The sequence below is a fragment of the Euprymna scolopes genome, chromosome 26 (genome assembly GCF_053919585.1).
Source record: "Euprymna scolopes isolate OS-2025 chromosome 26, ASM5391958v1, whole genome shotgun sequence".
Lineage (NCBI taxonomy): Eukaryota > Metazoa > Mollusca > Cephalopoda > Sepiida > Sepiolidae > Euprymna > Euprymna scolopes.
Genome location: NC_136507.1, coordinates 88291215 through 88310091, shown reverse-complemented (window position 1 = coordinate 88310091; position 18877 = coordinate 88291215). Strand labels below are relative to the sequence as shown.

Below are 18877 nucleotides of genomic sequence, written 5' to 3'. Positions count from 1 at the left end.
GACAACAATCACAACATCGCCATTCACCGGAATTTTGCTGACAATAAGCCTCCCCAAGGTGCCAGTCCTTTTTGCAATGTATGGTATGGTGCCCGTTTCTGGTGCCACTCACAGGTTGAAATTATGCAATTTCAGTTTTCATGATTCCATGTGATGTCCCTTTGTGTTTGGCATCTGTAGCCGTTCCTGTTTCCATTCTGTGTTTATTTTATTTGTGGCGTTCGTCTCACCATGCAAAGGGTTTCCTTAATATTTCTGCAATTTTCATTATTGAAATTTGTTGTATCTTCGCTGCCATCCCTTTGATTCCAATATCTCCCATGCTTTTTTCAAAGTTTTTCGGTATCGTTCTTAGCGCTCCTACTATTAGCAATGTTATCTGTACTTTCTTCATTTTCCAGATCCCTTTGAGCTCTCTGGCCAGTTCCGTGTATTTGCTCTGCTTTTAAGTCTCCTTGATCTTTACTCTGTGGTTGCTGGAACGGAAACTCTATAATCTGGCAGGATTTTTCTTTCTTGTTAACTATTATGAGATCCGGTCTTCTTGCTTGACTGGGTTTATTTGTTTGTATATCAAGTTCTCATAGGATCTTGTGACTTTAATTTTTAAGTACTGCTGCCGGTTTGTGTCTGTACCATTTATCTGTGTGTTCAAGATGCCAATATACTGCATTCCCTACTTGATCGTGTTTATTTTTATATTCTTTTTTGGGCTAGTTTGCTGTATTCACTTATTATGTAGTTTATTGTTTCGTCTCTTTGTCGGCAGAGTCTTTATCAGCGTCTGCAAAATTTGTTTTCTTGTGTCTTGTTTGATGTGGTTTATCCTAATTTCGTTATCTTGTTCAGCTGTTATTTGTGATTTAGTTTCACTGTTTAGGTTTCGTTTTTGTAGCTATTTTCAAGTGTTTTCGTTAGTCGCCTCTTTTATAATCGTTATGCATCGCCCATCTTCCTGTGTCTCTTCCCATTTTTCGTTTCTTGTTTTATTCTTGGTCTCTTTTTCTATCTTGTTTATTTCTTCCGTGTTTCTTGCTGCAGGAATTATCCTTTCGGTTTTATGCATTATGAAGTTTCTAATCACCTTTTTGTGTTATTTACATAATCTATTAGATTGGTGAAAAAAACAATATAATTTTCTCACATATATTACTTTTATGTATGCTTTCTGAATTAATTCATTGATATATATAGCCATGTTAAATATCATTTTGAAGCGCGTTTTTCGCTTTAACGAATCGTGTTATTCGTTACCGTTCTTAATCTCTTCATTCATTTTTGCAGACTCTCCTACTGCATGGCTAAAATATAAACCCGCACGATTTTAGTGTTCCAGTTCAAACTCGACCGAAAAGCTACCGAGACAGCTCGTGATATCAATGATGAGTTTGGTCCAGAAACCACTAACGGACGAATGGCACAACGGTGATTCAAGAAATTTTGCAATGGTGACGGGAGCCTCGAAGATGATGACGGTTGCGGCCGGCCGACTGTGGTTGATAATGAAGCCGATCCTCGCAAAACCATACGAGAAGCTGCTGTTGAACTCGAGGTCGAATCATTCAACAGTCGTTCGCCATTTAAAGCAAATAGGGAAGTAAAAATAATCGGATAAATGGGTGCTGCATGAATTGAACGATAACAAAAAAAAATATCGTCGTTGTGAGGTATCTTCTACGCTCGTTCTGTGCAAAAAAAAACAAAACAAAAACGACCCATTTCTCGAGCGTATTGTGACGAGTGATGAGAAGTGTATCCTCTATGAAAACCGGCGTCGTTCGGCACAATGGTTAAATGTAGAAGAAGCTCCACAACACTTCCCGAAGTCGGAATTGCACCACAAAAAGTTATGGTGACTACTTGGTGGTATGCGGCCGGTTTCATTCATCACAGCTTCTTGAATCCTGACAAAACGATTACGGCGGAGAAGTACTGCCAACAAGTTGACGAAATGCACTAGAAGGTCCAATGTATGTGCCCGAGGTTTATCAATATGAAGGGACCAATTCTCCTCCATAACAACGCTTGCCCGTATGTTGCTCAACTGATACTCAATCTAGATTTAAATATTTAGAAGTCTTAAAAGAATCGGAATCGGAATCATATCGGAATCGAATATTTAGAATCGGTAAAAATATTGAAATCGTCCCATCACTAATATATATGATTAATATTATAATTAAAAAAAAAATCTTTATCCATATAAATATGTGTTCCATCTTTTTCAGGGATTATAAATAAGGAAACTGATCTTATATCGGTCACACTATCCGAACCTCAAACCGCCGTTAACATTTTAACTTTTATCTGAATTCATAGGACTATGTGGTCGACATGATAATTATTGAAAATCGGAGAGAATAAAATCTATTTATGTCTGTACAATCGCATATAAGTGGAAGGCTTTTTAAGCAGTGTTCAAATCTCCGGTCACACATAACATCGCACTAGGCATTAAATTTGACAACTTAATAATAATTCTATTAAAAACTCGATCTAGCATTAAAAGAGCTACAAACAATATATTGAATACAATGAATATTAAAAAAAAATCTTATCCACATACATATGTGTTTCATACTTTTCCCGTAATCATCAGCGTGGAGGACGATTGTTCTTCCGGTCACACAATCCGAGACTTAGAGACAAGTTAACACTTTAACCTGTCTCAACCCCGATGTTTTACATTGCGCAAAAGTTAGCGAATAAAACACGTGCTTATCTAACAGAGATAACCTGTAAACTAGCAAGTCAGGCAACCCCCACAGGCTTATCACATCATGAAATTAATTAATGGAATTCCTCACTCTATAATACACAACAGCGGTTTGTCTTTCTAGCCATCAGAAATAATAACAGTTTATAAATAAAATTGTAATTACTGGCGTAAGCTTTAGACTTACGTATATAGATACTAAATAACATAACTAGAAAAATACCCCGTGCGAACACTGGTTGTTGTACCATGGCTTTTTACTGTCATGAGGATATATACTAGTTTTCAGCGTATTAGATTGGATGACATGTTGATTAATAAATTCTTCAGTGAAATTACTGGGGGAAGTTGTAGAATTTTATTACATTTTCACCCCAAACAAGGCACATTGCCACTTTGGTGTAGGGAGCTACTATGAGAGACATGAGCTACTGGGATACTATGCAGGGAGTTGGCCAGCAAGATGTTGGTTCACGTTACACTTGAACTTCTCCATGTCAGTACAGTTGGGGGAGCAGGGTCCCGGAAGGGAATTCCAAAGTCTACCGGTTCTGGGGAAGAAGCTACTGGAGTAAAAAACTCTCTTACATCTAGGGATCTCTATTGTGTAGGGGTGGGATTTAGCTGCTTGTCAGATTTGTCGAGGGTATTTACGCCGTGGGAGCACAAGTGCTTGCAGTTCATCAGAGCATTCACCATTAAAATACTTATAGAACAGGCAAAGGGATGCAACATTTCGTCGGTGGAACAGTTTTCATAATTGTTATAACCCCAGTTAAAAGGTTATAAGGAAAACGGAACTCGGGAATAGAGTATAAAATATATTAATGAGAACATACAAACGTGTGAGTTTGTTTATCTAGCTAACGAAAAAGCTGTGCTGACTCTCCGGATCTAAGCGCCCGCCTTAATGCCTTGTCTTCCGGTATTTATGTACGTATGTAAGTTCATTCGTAGGTAATTCCGCCACGACAATAGTGTATGCAAGGTAAGCATTTCAACATGTGTTAAATTTTGATGAACTAATAAATATATATTTCTGTTTCCTTAAAATTTTAAACTAATACGAATTTTAAACTACAACTGAATTTAAGCTGAAGTAAATACAAGCTTTTAGGCATTAGATACATAATAATAATAATAATAATAATAATAATAATAATAATAATAATAATAATAATAATAATAATAATAATGATGGTTACGGCGACGACGACGACGACGACGATGACGATGATGACGATGATGATGATTGTTATTCTAGGGACGCAATAATAGATTTCAAACCCAGGTAAGTAGAAATAAATGGTGCAGAAAACCAATAATCTAGAGACTGAAATTAACCACTGAAACTATTAACTGATAATGAAGTTATATTTCAAAGTTTTCGAACACAAAGAGGCCACCCGAAACGTATGAAGAATATATGCGTCCTTTCACTGACCACCACACAACGGAACAAAGGATGGCAAATGTAGCATAAAGTATTCTCAAGAGAGTTGTGTTAGCAGGATTGTAACTAATAGAAAGTCGATGATGCAACAGATCAGGAAATACATAGTGAAGATCTACACGTAGAAATCTGGTAAAATCTGGTGAAATCTGGTAAAATCTGGTAAAATCTGGTGAATTCTGGTGGAATCTGGTAAACCTGGTGAAATCTGGTAAAATCTGGTGAAATCTGGTAAAATCTGGTGAATTCTGGTGGGATCTGGTAAACCTGGTTAAATCTGGTAAAATCTGGTGAAATCTGGTAAAATCTGGTGAATTCTGGTGGAATCTGGTAAACCTGGTGAAATCTGGTAAAGTCTGGTGAAATCTGGTTAACTCTGGTAAAATCTGGTATAATCTGGCGAAACCTAAACACTGAAAATGAGATGAGCACTATCTACCAAAACAAAAAAACTACCATTGGAAGCAGCAACAGACCTAGATAACTATGGATTAATAAATAAAGACACAACAAAAACATTATTCTAGTAAAGAATGAAAGAAATCAACATAAGAAACAAAAATGTGAACAAACTATCCCATCTGCTTTAGACTTAACCGACAGCATAGCGTTAGCTACTTATATTTTATTTACCGCTCTCTCTCTCAACCTAGGACTGTATTCTAATCCACTAAGTCTCTGACAGTATAGATACATCACTCTTCATGTTTGTATTTGGTGACTGTACTATCCACCACAATAATTGGCTAGGTTTCTCTACTGACACAGATGCAGCTAGTATCATAACGTATGTCTTCCCTTTATCTCATCCCTATCACAGACAGTTACGTTTCCAATACCAGCAAGATCAACAAGACTCATTCTAGATCTATTTCTGACCACAGTTCCTGATGATTGTGTAACAAATGCCCATAACCCACTCGGGAATGCTGATCACACTGTGATAATAGTAGAAATCTCCCTAAATTCTCGACCCAAAGCTGAAGAGTAATTACTCAAAATAATAATGTATTATAACAAGTCTGACTAGGAAGCCATCACAGATCGCATCAGAGATTCCCTATGGAGAAATATTTTTTCTCTTTCTGCAGAACAGTGCACAAATAAGACCACTGAATTGTTCACTCCGGCAATTGAAGCACATGTTCCCACACGAAACTTCTATAGCAAACCCCACTCCTCCCAATGGTTTACTTCTACTTGTGCAGCTGCTATTGCTCAAAGGCAGCATGTATACCACAGATTTATCCAGTATCAACGGACACAAATCTATTGAAGCTCGAAGTAATTGTAAAAAAGAAATAGCGACAGCTAAGAAAGAATACATCGAAACCACCAGAAAACTCATCGAAGCGCAGAAATTAGGAACTCGTGATTTCTGAAAAATCTACAACAGTATAGTAAATAATGGACAATCAACAATTCCCCTACTATTCAACAATAATGGGGTTGTTTGCATGGCAACCGAGAAGGCAAACATGCTTGCCAGTCGGTTTGCTTCAAACTCTACTTTGGACCCAGCAAAACACTCCCCCTTGATTTTCCTTTGCGGACTGACAATCACATCTCAGGTGCATGATATCATAAAAACCTAAACGCCTCAAAAGCATGTACTGTTAAAAATGATCCACTGAGGTTGCTCTAGTTCTCTTTAAACTCTTTAACAAATGCCTTAACGAATCTTGCTTTCCTTGCTGCTGGAAAACTGCGTCTGTGGTACCAGTTTACAGGAATTCTGGCGACAGGACTGACCCAGTAAATTATTTCCTCATTAGCCTCCTTTCTCGTTTCGCCAAAATATTTGAATCCACAATTAACCATGCTCTAGTACATCACCTTACACTTGCTAAACTTCTCACCAACCAATTCAATATAGATTTAGGCAAGCCCGTTCTACAGCAGATATCCTAACTGTAATCTCCGAATGTATATACCATACACTGAATAAAGTAGGGGAGAGTAGGACAGTCGCCCTAGATATATCTAAGGCTTTTGACAGGGTATTGCACGATGGTCTTCTCAGGAAAATAAGATCATAGGATATCACCGGACGAATATTTAACATATTCAAATCCTTCTTAAATAAACAATATAATATAAATGCGGATGAACCTCAGGTGTCGATCCTTGGACATTTATTATTCCTAATATTCATAAATGACCTCCCTGATAAAATCGTCTCTGAGATGGGTATATTTGCTGATGACACCACACTCTATAACAGGCACAAGGGAAAACAAATGAACACATATCTAAGGCAATGGCAGCAATGCTAAAGGAAGACCTCCAATCTGTAATGGAATGGGGGCAAAAATAGATGATCGCATTCAATATTGCCATGACTAAGCTTGTTTCCTTCAATAACTACAAGAAACCTTCTCGACCACCAATAGCTATGACTAAAGATACATTACGTAAAAGTAATTCGTTCAAATTCCTCAGCCTAACGTTCACAGGGAACATAAGTTGGAACAGATATATCGAGAGCATTGCCAAGGCTACCACGGGGAATGTTGGTTGTATTTATTTGCTTGCCCACTGAGCAAATTAGGGACAAGGCCGTTTTTTAATGTGGAGAGAGAGAGAGAGAGAGAGAGAGAGAGAGGGAGAGGGGAAGGGAAAAGATGACCAGTTCTCGAGAGGTGGGAAATGAGATGTGGATAGTGATTTGGCAGGTGGCCCATGTAGGGTTGCTCCTACATTGACCAGAGGATTGCCACAAGGGCAATGGTCTTTGATTGTGGCATCTGCCGGAACAGATACTACACTTTGCTCTTGGATCGAAGGCCACAAAGTTCCCCTCTAAAGATGGAGGTGGGCTGTATTTATTTGCTTCCCCACTGAGCAAATGGACCAGAAGATTACCACAAGGGCAATGGTCTTTGATTGCAGCATCTGCCGAAATAAATACTACACTTTGATCTTAGCCCGAAGGCCACAGAGGGCCTCCCTAAAGAGGGAGGTGGGCTCTCTCTACCGTTCTAGAAAGTTATCTACGCCGAAACTATCCCATACTCCCATAAGACCACCATTCGCACATGTATGGAGTATTGTTGTCACATTTTGGCTGGTGCATCTTCTTCTGGTTTATCACTTCTGGACTAGGTTCAAAAGAGAGTCGCCAACCTGAATTATCATTTACACTTCAACCTCTGTTCTACTGATGAAATGTTGCATCCCTCTGCTAGTTTTACGAGTATTTTAATGACGGATGCTCCGACGAACTAAAAGCCCTTGTACCCCTCGACGTAAATATCCCGTCCTACTGTTACATGATAAAGGGCTGTCCCCTTTTCATATAAGTAAAAAAATAGGGAATTAGTTAAATGTAAATATGAAATAGGATAATCAAGGATTCGAACTTGCTGACGTCAAACCTTGGAAGCGAAAGGTCAGAGAAGAAAAAGACATTGAAAGAAACTTTGAATTCTTCAAGCGAAATCATGGACCGGTCATGAAATAAAGGACGTCATCATCTTTGTGTATCTGCGTCTTCGTGTTGTGATTCAACAGAAAAGGTATTATCCATTTATATTATAAGAACTTTATGAAAATCATCATCTCAAAAAATAGGTAAGAAATATATGTATCAATATTTATAGAAACACTCCCGTTCATACAGAACTGTCAAAAGTATAAATGTCAAACCCTCGGTCTATTTATCTATATGTCAAATCTCCTCTTATTGTTTACCACAAACAGGAACATTTTAAGTCATATGAACACTCACAACATGAACACTCCTAAGACTCTAACCTCTCACTAAGACTCTTCCTAAAACGAACAACATCAACAACAATACAGAATATACGTCATCTTAATAATACCCAGTATATAACACTATCCGACAAGCAGCAAAGTCGCATGCCTGCAAAGTAGAGCTCCCTAGATATAAATAAAAGCCGTCTGCTCTAATAGTTTATTCCCCAGAACTGACAGACTCTGGAATTCTCTTCCAGATTCCTGATCCCCTAATGGTATTGACATGCAGAAGTTCCAGTGTAAACTGCTTAACTTCCGACATAGTATTCCTGCAACTTATGTCCCAGATAGTAGTACATCAAAGTGGCGCTGTAGCTTGTTTAGAGTTGAAATGTAATAATAAACACCCACACACAAAAACAAAACATGACCTACAACATAGAAAAGCTAATCTTTGTCGTAATAGATAACGAAAAAAAATGATACAGGAAAAGACACAACGAGAAATGAAAAGACGATGAAACAAGTGTGGGAAGAGGAACAGTTACATGGACAATTTATAAGAATAGATTTCTTTAGAAAAAAACTTTTATGCGATTCTTTTCGATCGTTTTCTTTTATGTAACATTTCGCTGACGTCTTTCCACTGTGAAGAACGACTACACGTCGAAACTAATGTGAATTTCTTTCTCACATTATGATAACAATGATCACATATTATTCTAATTATATTCATAAACGAGAGTTCACTTATTTATTGCTCATGGTGGCACGGTTGGCATTTTCTAAGCTAAATTCCGCGAAGTTGGCATTTTAAAAGTAGTTTAGCTCTAAAAAAAAATTGGTCTGTCTCAAACGTAACGTACTGACTAACTAAAGAAGGAACAAGCAGAATATTATATAGATGGACGGAGAAAATACTGACAACATCATTGAGACGTCACTACATACGCTTAAGAGAAATTAGATCAATACTGACTGCTACACAGAACAATGTGATTAAAATGAACTATATAAGAGCCAATATGGATAAAACAAGAAAAATGTATATGATCTCGTTTTTAGCTTAACGTGAAATAAAGCTGCACGCGATAAAAGAAATCTTGAAAATATTAGTATTTAGTGTATTTATGCTGTGTATCAATGGGTTCATATATAACGGGGTGATGACGATTCTGATGGGAAGACATTTATATATATATATATATATATATATATATATATATATATATATATATATATATATATATATATATATATATTGCACCATGACGACGACTGTGCCAATAATACAGTCGGTGAGGTATATGATGCAAGTTCTTAACACAGGTAGAGAGGAGGAGAGTCTTTGCTAAATATGATGGTAGGGAGGGCACATAATATTTGGAAGGGTGATACAAGAATTCTTACAACATGATGATAAAACACATTTACCTTTTCTGTTGTAAAGAATGACGACACGAGACAACACTTACAAAACATAAATGGTGATTTCTTTATTCATCTGATCGGCCGGTCGATGACCTCGGGAATTCAAACTTGGATCTACATCGTCTAATATTTTACCCTTCGCCTCTAAGGGGCTCCCACTCCAACTGATTCTATCTCCTCAACTCTCTACATAAACTGCCTGACGACTGACTTACTCCGAACCCTCAGATTCCTATATTAAGAACTCTCTTTTTTTATTACGTCAGAGGTGTGTTTTAAAACGTGACTAATTTTCACGTGGCTTTACATATGTTTGTCCAAACAAACTTTTGGCAAACAAAAGCATCCTCAATTATAATTCTATCCTATTTTTTAAACAATATATTTTATTTGCATTGTCCATTCTTAAACTGACATATTTAATACCTAGATGTCTAAAAGAATGGACAATCGACTCTTTTTTCCGATATAAATAATATTTAACTATTTTTAATAGAATTAACAATAGACTGAATTTCTAACCTTCCATTCTTCCATTATATTTAACACTTAACTACAGGGTTCGATTCTAGGCTTTTACTAATATCATTTTCACTTATCTAGTATGTCTTCTTACGTACATGATAAGGGACAGTTATATTACATGGACATTTGTCAATGCTAATGCTGTGTGAGTCATAGGTGCACCCTTTGCTTACAGTTGATAAAAACAACATCGCTTGACGATTGAGAGCATTGTTCGCAACCATTTTAACGCATTAGAAAAGTTTATCGGTCAATTTGTTGCTTGAGTGACGCTAAGATTCACCACCTTATTCTGAAGTCTAAACGGTAGTCAACTGTGTGGATACGAGCATGTGAATAGTTTAAAGTGACAACTCAAATATTAATAGGTCCTATTTTGACCACCGTAAGTTTGAATAAGAAATGTATTTTTTTCCATCGATGAAGAATTAGAAAAGAAAGACCAATCTATCGTAACAAGGCCGATAGCTATTAGTTGTGTGCTCTCGTGTAATGAATGAATGCGTGACAGTAATTTCTTAAAGATAAACTAAAATGACCGAAAAATGGGCTGAAATGACTCAAATAAATAAAAAAAAGTAAATGACTTAGAATGACTTTAATGAACTTAAGGATGAATTGAATGACCTTAAGAATGACTTGAAAGTCATTCTTAAGGTCATTCAATTCATCCTTAAGTTCATTAAAGTCATTCTAAGTCATTTACTTTTTTTTATTTATTTGAGTCATTTCAGCCCATTTTTCGGTCATTTTAGTTTGAATGCTTAAAGAAATAACTGGAATCCTTCAAAAACAACTTGAATGATCTGGAGAATGACTTGAATGGTTTTGAGACTGATTGGTTGTAAAGTGGGTGATCATTTTACATTAAATTAATGCATGAAAGTGATCCCCACTTTATATCACAAACATTATTAGATTTAGGGAATTTGAAACGTTATTTTCGTATTCAGGAACCCCGAAAACAAATAAATAGTGGTATAATAAACATAAAAAGAAATAAAAAGTACATGCGTTACGGACCGACTGGCTGAGTGACTTATAGAGTTGCTTGCACACGACTAAAAAAACTATTCTGTGGTATGCATTAAAAAAAACAAAACTATTCTCCGCGATCGGTCCGTCGGTCCGTAACACATTTACTTATTAGTTACAAACAAGTGCAGCATCGGCTAGGAAAAGATACTACACTTAGATCTTAGCCATGTGGCCAAGGAAAAGTTATATTTTGGACAAGTTTCAGAAAAGTCTAATGGATAGGTAAAAATTTATGGGGCAAAAAATGTCATTATTTGCAATTTTGGTACAATTTTGACCCTTTATGAGCCCCTTGGAATACTAAATACGAGTGACAATGGACAAACTATGTTGTTTTACACCGTAACACATGTACATTTGAATTCAGCACCATGGGAGAGTACTAGTTAGATATACATATCAAGTTTTTTTTTAATTGAGAAATATGAAAAAAGGGCATTTTTAGCACTAAAAGGCCCCGGGGGACGCAAAGCAGAATTTTGCTAGGGTCACCCATACTGAATTTATATTAAACACGATGCCCTACGCATTTTGGACAAGTTTCAGAAATATGTAATGGATAGGTAAAAATTTAAGGGGTAAAAAGTGTCATTTTTTTTCAATTTTGGTACATTTTTGACCCTTTATGAGCCACTTGGAATGCCGAATACCAGTGACAATGGACAAACAGTGCAGTTTCCCACCTTAACACATGTATATTTACATTCAGCAACATTGGAAACCACTATATAGACATATCAAGGTTTTGTTTAGAAATATGAGAAATGCGCTAGAAGAAAGGGCGTTTTTACCAGACTTTTGCTAGGGAATTTATATTAAGAACAATGCCCTCCACATTTTGGGCACGTTTCAGAAAAGTCTAATGGACGAATCAAATGTTACAGAACAAAAACTGTCACTTTGGCCATTTTTGACCCCTTTTCAGACCCTGCGCGCAAAACAGATTTTTTTTTTATTTGGCACATTTATATATTAAAATATAATTTATAACAAAATTTCAGGATAAACTGATGGACGGTTATCCGTCAATCATCCGGACTAACGGACAGACGGACCCATTGAAAACATAGGTCCCTGTCTGATAAATCAGGGGACAAAAATGTTATCCCATACCCCTTGCTTAAAAAAATGTAAATGTGTTACAGACCGACTGATGGAGTGACTTGCATGCGACTAAAAATGCCTTAGCATGGAAGGGTTTCCCCTTCCATTTCCAAGGAAAAGTTACAAACATAAGTACAGCATGTAGTAAGAACAGATATTACACTTTGATCTTGGCCAAAAGACCACGAAAAGGGTACTTATTTGCTCCACCACCGAGCAAATTAGACACAAGGCCGATTTTTAATGTGAGGAGTGAAGGGGAAATGGGGACCAACTCCCCGGGGAGTAGGGGAGCTGGATAGTGACAATTGGTATGAAGGGTTTCCCCTACATTGGCCAAGGTCTTATATGTGGGGTTGCCCCCGCATATGGTCTTTGCTTGCAGTATCTGGCGGAACAGATACTACACTTTGAGGTATTTATTTGCTCCCCCACTGAGCAAATTAGGCACAAGGCCGATTTTTAATGTGAGGAGTGAAGGGGAAATGGGGACCAACTCCCCGGGGAGTAGGGGAGCTGGATAGTGACAATTGGTATGAAGGGTTTCCCCTACATTGACCAAGGTCTTATCTGTGAGGTCGCCCCCACATAGGGTCTTTGCTTGCAGTATCTGCCGGACAGATACTACACTTTGATCTTGTTTATATATTTTATTGCTTTTACAATTTTGTAAATACAAAAAACAAAAGATTATCAAACAACAAAATTAGGCACAAGGCCCTACAAGAAATTGGGGAGGGGAAGGGTTCAGGGTCTTTGTGACTAAAGTGATTAAAAAGTAATAAATGTACACTTTGGAGTCTTACTCTTGACTGGCAACATTTACCAAAATACCTCATTCACTCTATGGATCTTAAACTAACTAATAAATCCCCAGCGTTTAAGAATCAAAACCATATTTACAATTAATAAACAGTTGTCTGTGTGTTTGTGTATGCATTTTTTTTAAATATATTAATTTTGTGTGTGTGTGTGTGCATGTGTGAAAAAATAAAGTTCAATTTCATTGGTAAATAAAAAAGTTTTTGAATTAAGAAAAGGATTGCTCGTGTTGATCTTGGACAAAGGGCGAAGAAAAACTTAAAAAGCTAAGAACAGCATGTATTAACAACAGACCTCAGATCTTAACCAAAAGGCCAAGCACAAAAGTGTTACGGAAAGACTGACCGACCGACAGAGTGACTTATAGAGTCGTTTGCACCCGACTAAAAACGGTCACAAATGAAGAAAAAATTAGTGTTTCTATCAAGATAATGTGTCGTTTAAGAGGTCGATTGCAACGGTGTTCATGCTACAAAAACTACATAAATTTCATTTCAAATTTCTTGGGCAACAACACTATTCTTCTTCGGACTAAGATCAAAGTTTAGTATCTTTTCCGGCAGATGCTGCATTTTCAGAGCATTGCCTTTGTGGCAATTAGTTATTGGTCCATGTAAGTGCAACCCTATACACCATGACAGCAGTACCAGCTCCCCCTTCCATCCCCTTGGGTGAGCTGGTCTCTCCTTCCCTTCCCCCTTCCACTCCTCATTAAAAGCGATCTTGTGTCATATTTTGCTTACGTGGAGAAGCACCACTATTCTTCTTCAGGCCGAGATCAAAGTGTAGTATCTGTTCTGATACTACACTTCGATCTTTTCTTCTCAGTTTGTGGAGGAGAATTCCATCATGATTGCGACAATTTTTATTCTTCTAACTTTTCCCCACATAAAAAAAACGACCCTGGTATGTAACTCTGCCTTTGTGGGGAGGCAAAGCAAATAAGAAAAACACTATTCTACGAATTTGAACTCTACTGAAAACTGGCTGTTATCAGATCACAGAAACATGCTCCAAGATAAGAGATTGACTTGAAGGGATTAGTTATATCGGAAACCTTAACATATTTCGAGGTCGAAGAGAAATCATTCTAAAGATAATTGGATTGTTAAAGAAGCAAAGAAATCTATGCAGAATCCTAGGAGAGATTGTGTTGATTAGTCAAGTTGCATTTCGCTATAAAATTTTTGTTTTAATAGACAGATCGAGATTTATTCAGTGATATGGCGCTGCATAATTAAAGGGAATAACATTCTCGAGTGAAATACTCACATCTAAAAGAATTCCTTGATAAGTCCAGAAACAGATCTCCAATTTAATTGGCCCCGTTCTTTTTTTATTACATTTTCACCCCAAACAAGGCACATTGCCACTTTGATGTAGGGGTAATTATCAGGGACCTAAGCTAAAGGAGTACTATGTAGGGAGTTGGGCAGCAAGATGTCGGTTCATGTTACACTTGAACTTCTGCATGTAAGTACAGTTGGGGAAGCAGGGACCCGGAAGGGAATTCCAAACCTAGCATTTCTGGGGAAGAAACTACTGGAGTAAAAAGCTCTCTTACATCTAGGGATCTCTACTGTGAAGGGGTGGGATTTTAATGCTTGTCGAGTTTGTCGGGGGTATTTACGTCGAGAGGGTACGAATCGTCTTCTCTGCAACCTCTCTCTCTCTCTCTCACAGACGTGATGTTGTTATTCTTTTCTATAATTTGTTTTTACAAAAGAGTCACCACTTATTAAGGCCCAAAGACCATTCGAGGGTAAGGATTAATGGGTATATATTAGTTATGGGATTACAGCGTAGTAATCATAAGTAGTGGACATTTTGTAAATTGGATTATTTAGGGGGACAGTTCGTCAAGAATTTGTTTACGTTGAACTTGAATCGTAGTCAGCTGGAAAGTAGGCAAACAGAAGAGAGTTCCACAGGCGTGCAGTTCTAAGAAAGAATATTTGTACATGGAATCTACGTTTAGGTTTTTGGCACAGATAAATACTATTATGACATGTGTTCTTTAGAATTGTTTGGCGTGTACTTTGCTTATTTTGTTCCAGCTAGTTTGTCTTGTTGGTTTAGTGGTCTCCATTAATTCCCTGTTTTTATGCCTCATTACAATACAGATTCCTATTCCAGTAGCTTCTTTCCAAGACTTACAGACTTGTGTAATTCCTCTCCTACTCACAGTTTATGCCATACTTTTTAACTTAGGTCTTTGCAAGACTAAGGTCAATAGGCATCTCCTGTCTTTGCTATAATCATCTTTCGTCCTTGTTAACTCCTTGCATTAAGTGGCTTCCTGCTTTGTTTGGGGGCGATCTCCATAAAATATCCTATGAGTGAAAAATAGCTGTTAGTTCATGAGTTGAATAGTGTTGCAACATATCGGCCATCAGTCAATAGTCTGTGTATTTGTTAAGGTGAAAAAAAAGAGTCCGATCTTAGAGGTCGCAAACTATCAAACAAACCCCAACTTCTGTCTGCAATGTCGCATGCCTGTGCTTGCTTTGCAAGTACTTAAAATGACGTGCTATCTCAACGTAAAGACCGTCCACTACCCCGACAAGCAGTAAAACTCAAGGCTTTCACTGTAGTGATCCTCCGATGTCGGAGATCCTTTTATTCATATAGTTTTTACATTGAACTGTTAAACTTTGGAATTACCTCCCTGCTTACTCTTTCACCGATTTTACTAACATGCTGAAATTTAAAAGTAATTTAATCTGTATCGTTGCCATTAATATGTAGGGACCCAACTCCATCGCAGGGACCACAAGAGAGGAAAAGCCAAGAAATGACACTCGCTATTTCAGGTTTTAACAAAAGACCTTTATTCCTCCTTCTCCGACCACGCATGAGTTCTCGTCTCGGCTGTAACGTCACCCACTTGTATCTAACGTGGTCATTGGTCTACGCACACGTTCTTCTTTTATAACCTTCTTCTTTTTCCTTGTCACGATGTCAAATGGTTTGAATATATAAAAGCTACTACCCAGCTTCTTCTGCATTATTCAGTGCATAGTATCTGACAGTTTAAATATCTGCAGTAGAACGAGGTTGCTTAAACTTATACAGCTGAACAAGAAGAGAGGTTTAGCTGTTAGGAGGCAGTGGACTAACGCTTGATTGATTAATGCTACAAGAATTTTAGCGAAAGAGGAGAGGAGTCGGATAGGGCGGCAATTGAACGGGCCAGCAAAATTTATGAACATTGAGCCCAAATTTCAGTTATCAAAAAATTTATTCGGCGTTTTTTCTCTCTTGCCTGTTATACAGGGTGCCCCCCCCCCTAAAACGGGCCCCAATTCTAATTAGGCCCCGTTTCTTAATGTTTTGTCCGAACGAAATGAAACTTTGGTCATAACTAGTTTATTATAATCAAAATATCACATCAAAGCACTAGGGTCTTTTGCTTTGACTTTTTTTATTCGTTCTACAGCATATGTTCTAGATGGCCTCCATTTAGCTTTTTTTGGGGTCACACTGTATAATTTCAAAGAGGTTTTGTTTTAATCAAATCATGCAGAACCGTTTTTTAAATGTTTGTAGGTTCGCAAGCATCCCTAATAGAGTCCCACTCCGCGGTTGGTTTGTTGTATCAGTGCAAAACGTGTGAATTAAACGGACGCTTTGTGAGACTATTTCTTCTTTTATGAAACGTTGCCCATTATTCAACGTACACGAACATCTGAGCAGGTTTCTCTGGAAACGTAAACTATGATATTTCCTTTTTTCTTTGTTAGAAAAGAGAATATATGATATCTACTCAGATAAATGTCCGTCTGAAACGACACTTTTGCATGTTTAGTTTCTTTTGCTTTGATTTGGTTCAGATCCCAATCTGAAACCAGGGGCAACACAAATACACGCAATGACCTCAAGCGTAAACCAAGTTGACTAGTAACTTCTACTTATATATAATAGGCACTTTGTCTGTGTCTATGTATATCTGTGTATGCGCCCGTTCCCTATGGACTCCGAAACGGCTGGACTTATTCAAAAAATAAATCCCACTAGTGTATTTTATGTCTTGAAGGGTTGTTATACAGGTTTTTCATCGGAATACATTAGAATAGTATCGGAAATCGATAATCTAAAAAATTCGATTAAAGAACAGAGTATCTCAGTTTAGATGGAAGTTATACAGCCAAATATCATAAGTGCATTTGATAAGTCTGACCACAGCACAAGCAGAACGATTCGGCGTATAAAATCAACAGTAAGTTCCTTGATAGGACAGGGGCGCGTTCGAAATGAATATTTCTTTTTAGAGCAAACTTGATTCATGATATTTGAATTTTGAATTTAAAACATTTATTCAAGCCATTGTATAAACTTTTTATAATTTTATAAAATCAAAAGTAAGTTCTCTACACAGCGATGTAGAATACAATATAATGTCAACTGCTACTGCAGGGAAGCATATTAAGTCGCCTCCCCTTTGCACCGTGCTAGACCCTTGATTAAAGCAGGCAGTGAATACATTCAATTGAAAAAAATGAGCGTTTTTACCGATTTCGATAAAAATGCAAGTATATATATATGTATATATATATATATATGTACACAAGTATACATATACATAAAAGTATATATATATATATATATATACATATATATATATATATATATATATTTACTAGCAAAAGTACCCGTCGTTGACTCGGTTCAAAAACAGCCTACAGAAAATGGACTCTGATTTATGGTTATGAAAAGGAAGGGTTGTAAATTTGGGTTGAATTTGGGGGTATCAAAACCAAAGCAAAATATGATGAAAGTAAAAATAAAATAGATAAACCTCATAATTTATTATACCATACCTCTTCGCACTGAAACACTTATCAAAATAGTTTGTGGATCTATATTAAAAAACCTTGTTAAACTTTGTGACATATTTCCATTCTATGGAGGTCAGGTGCGAACGAACACCCCATAATTTTATTATACCATATTTCTTCAAACTGAAACATAATTATCAAAGTATACTTACGCAGATAGATATGAAAAGTGTTTATTAAAGCGTATGCCTATTTCCATTCTATGGAGGCCAGGCGCGAATGGAGACCTCACAATTTTATTATACCATCTCTATTTAAGTTTATGTACATCTATATCAAAAACACTTGTAAGCGTTTTATTTAATTTTAATTTTTTTTTATTTCCAGACTTTGTGGACCAGGCGCGAACGCAGACCCCACAATTTTAATGAACTACCGTTCTACCAGATCAAACATACCCATTCCTGTGTCTCGATACATCTTCTATCATTATATGTAATCAGTTTTTTAAAATAGTCAACCTATTCGTGACCACACACACACACGCGCGCACACACACGCGCGCACACACACACGCACACACATTCAGCTTTATATTATAGATAGCCAAGTATATATATATATATATATGTATATATATATATATATATATATATATATATATATATATATATATATATATATATAGGGAATACCGATCCATGGTCCAGTGGTAAGAACTGCCGACTATCAACGCGATGGTTGTAAGTTAAATTCACGGATAGGGAAATAGTGCTATAGTCGCACTGATGCGTTGTGATACAACGAAAAAGGACTGTATGTAGCTAACTGTATATTAAGTACCCGCTTTCGGTGGAGCACTGTCGTAAATGAACCTCAACCGATGCTATTTAGTCTATTAAGCGAAGCTCGCTGTTTGTTTGTTTGTAAATAAACTAGCAGTAAAAGCGATGACTGAATATTTATTTAATATCCTTTAGATGTGGTCTGTATGTGGATGACTATATCTATCTATCTATCTATCTATCTATCTATCTATATATATATATATATATATATATATATATATATATATGATGAGGTAATCTCAATATTTTTCTAAATTCCGATAGAATTACCGATTCCGTACTAAATTCTCGATTCCGACGTAATTACCTTTTCCGATTCTTCAAAAACCCTAAATATTTCATTACAGAATTGTTATTTTTCCACGATTACCCTAAAAACGTATGCCAACTGTGGAGATGCTTTCCTAAACAAAAAATACAGTCTTGTGAGGATCAACCATCGATTTTAGCTTTCCTAAAA

At 36.8% G+C, this 18877-nt stretch overlaps 1 long non-coding RNA gene across 1 annotated transcript in view; it reads left to right on the top strand.

The window, feature by feature from the left end:
* The window catches only part of LOC145248245 (uncharacterized), a 166289-nt gene extending 148115 nt beyond the window's left edge, over window positions 1-18174 (top strand). The window contains exon 3 of the long non-coding RNA XR_013863346.1: window positions 17957-18174. This is a non-coding gene — a long non-coding RNA (uncharacterized LOC145248245). The remainder of the gene's footprint in view (window positions 1-17956) is intronic.
* Window positions 18175-18877: the final 703 nt, after the last annotated feature.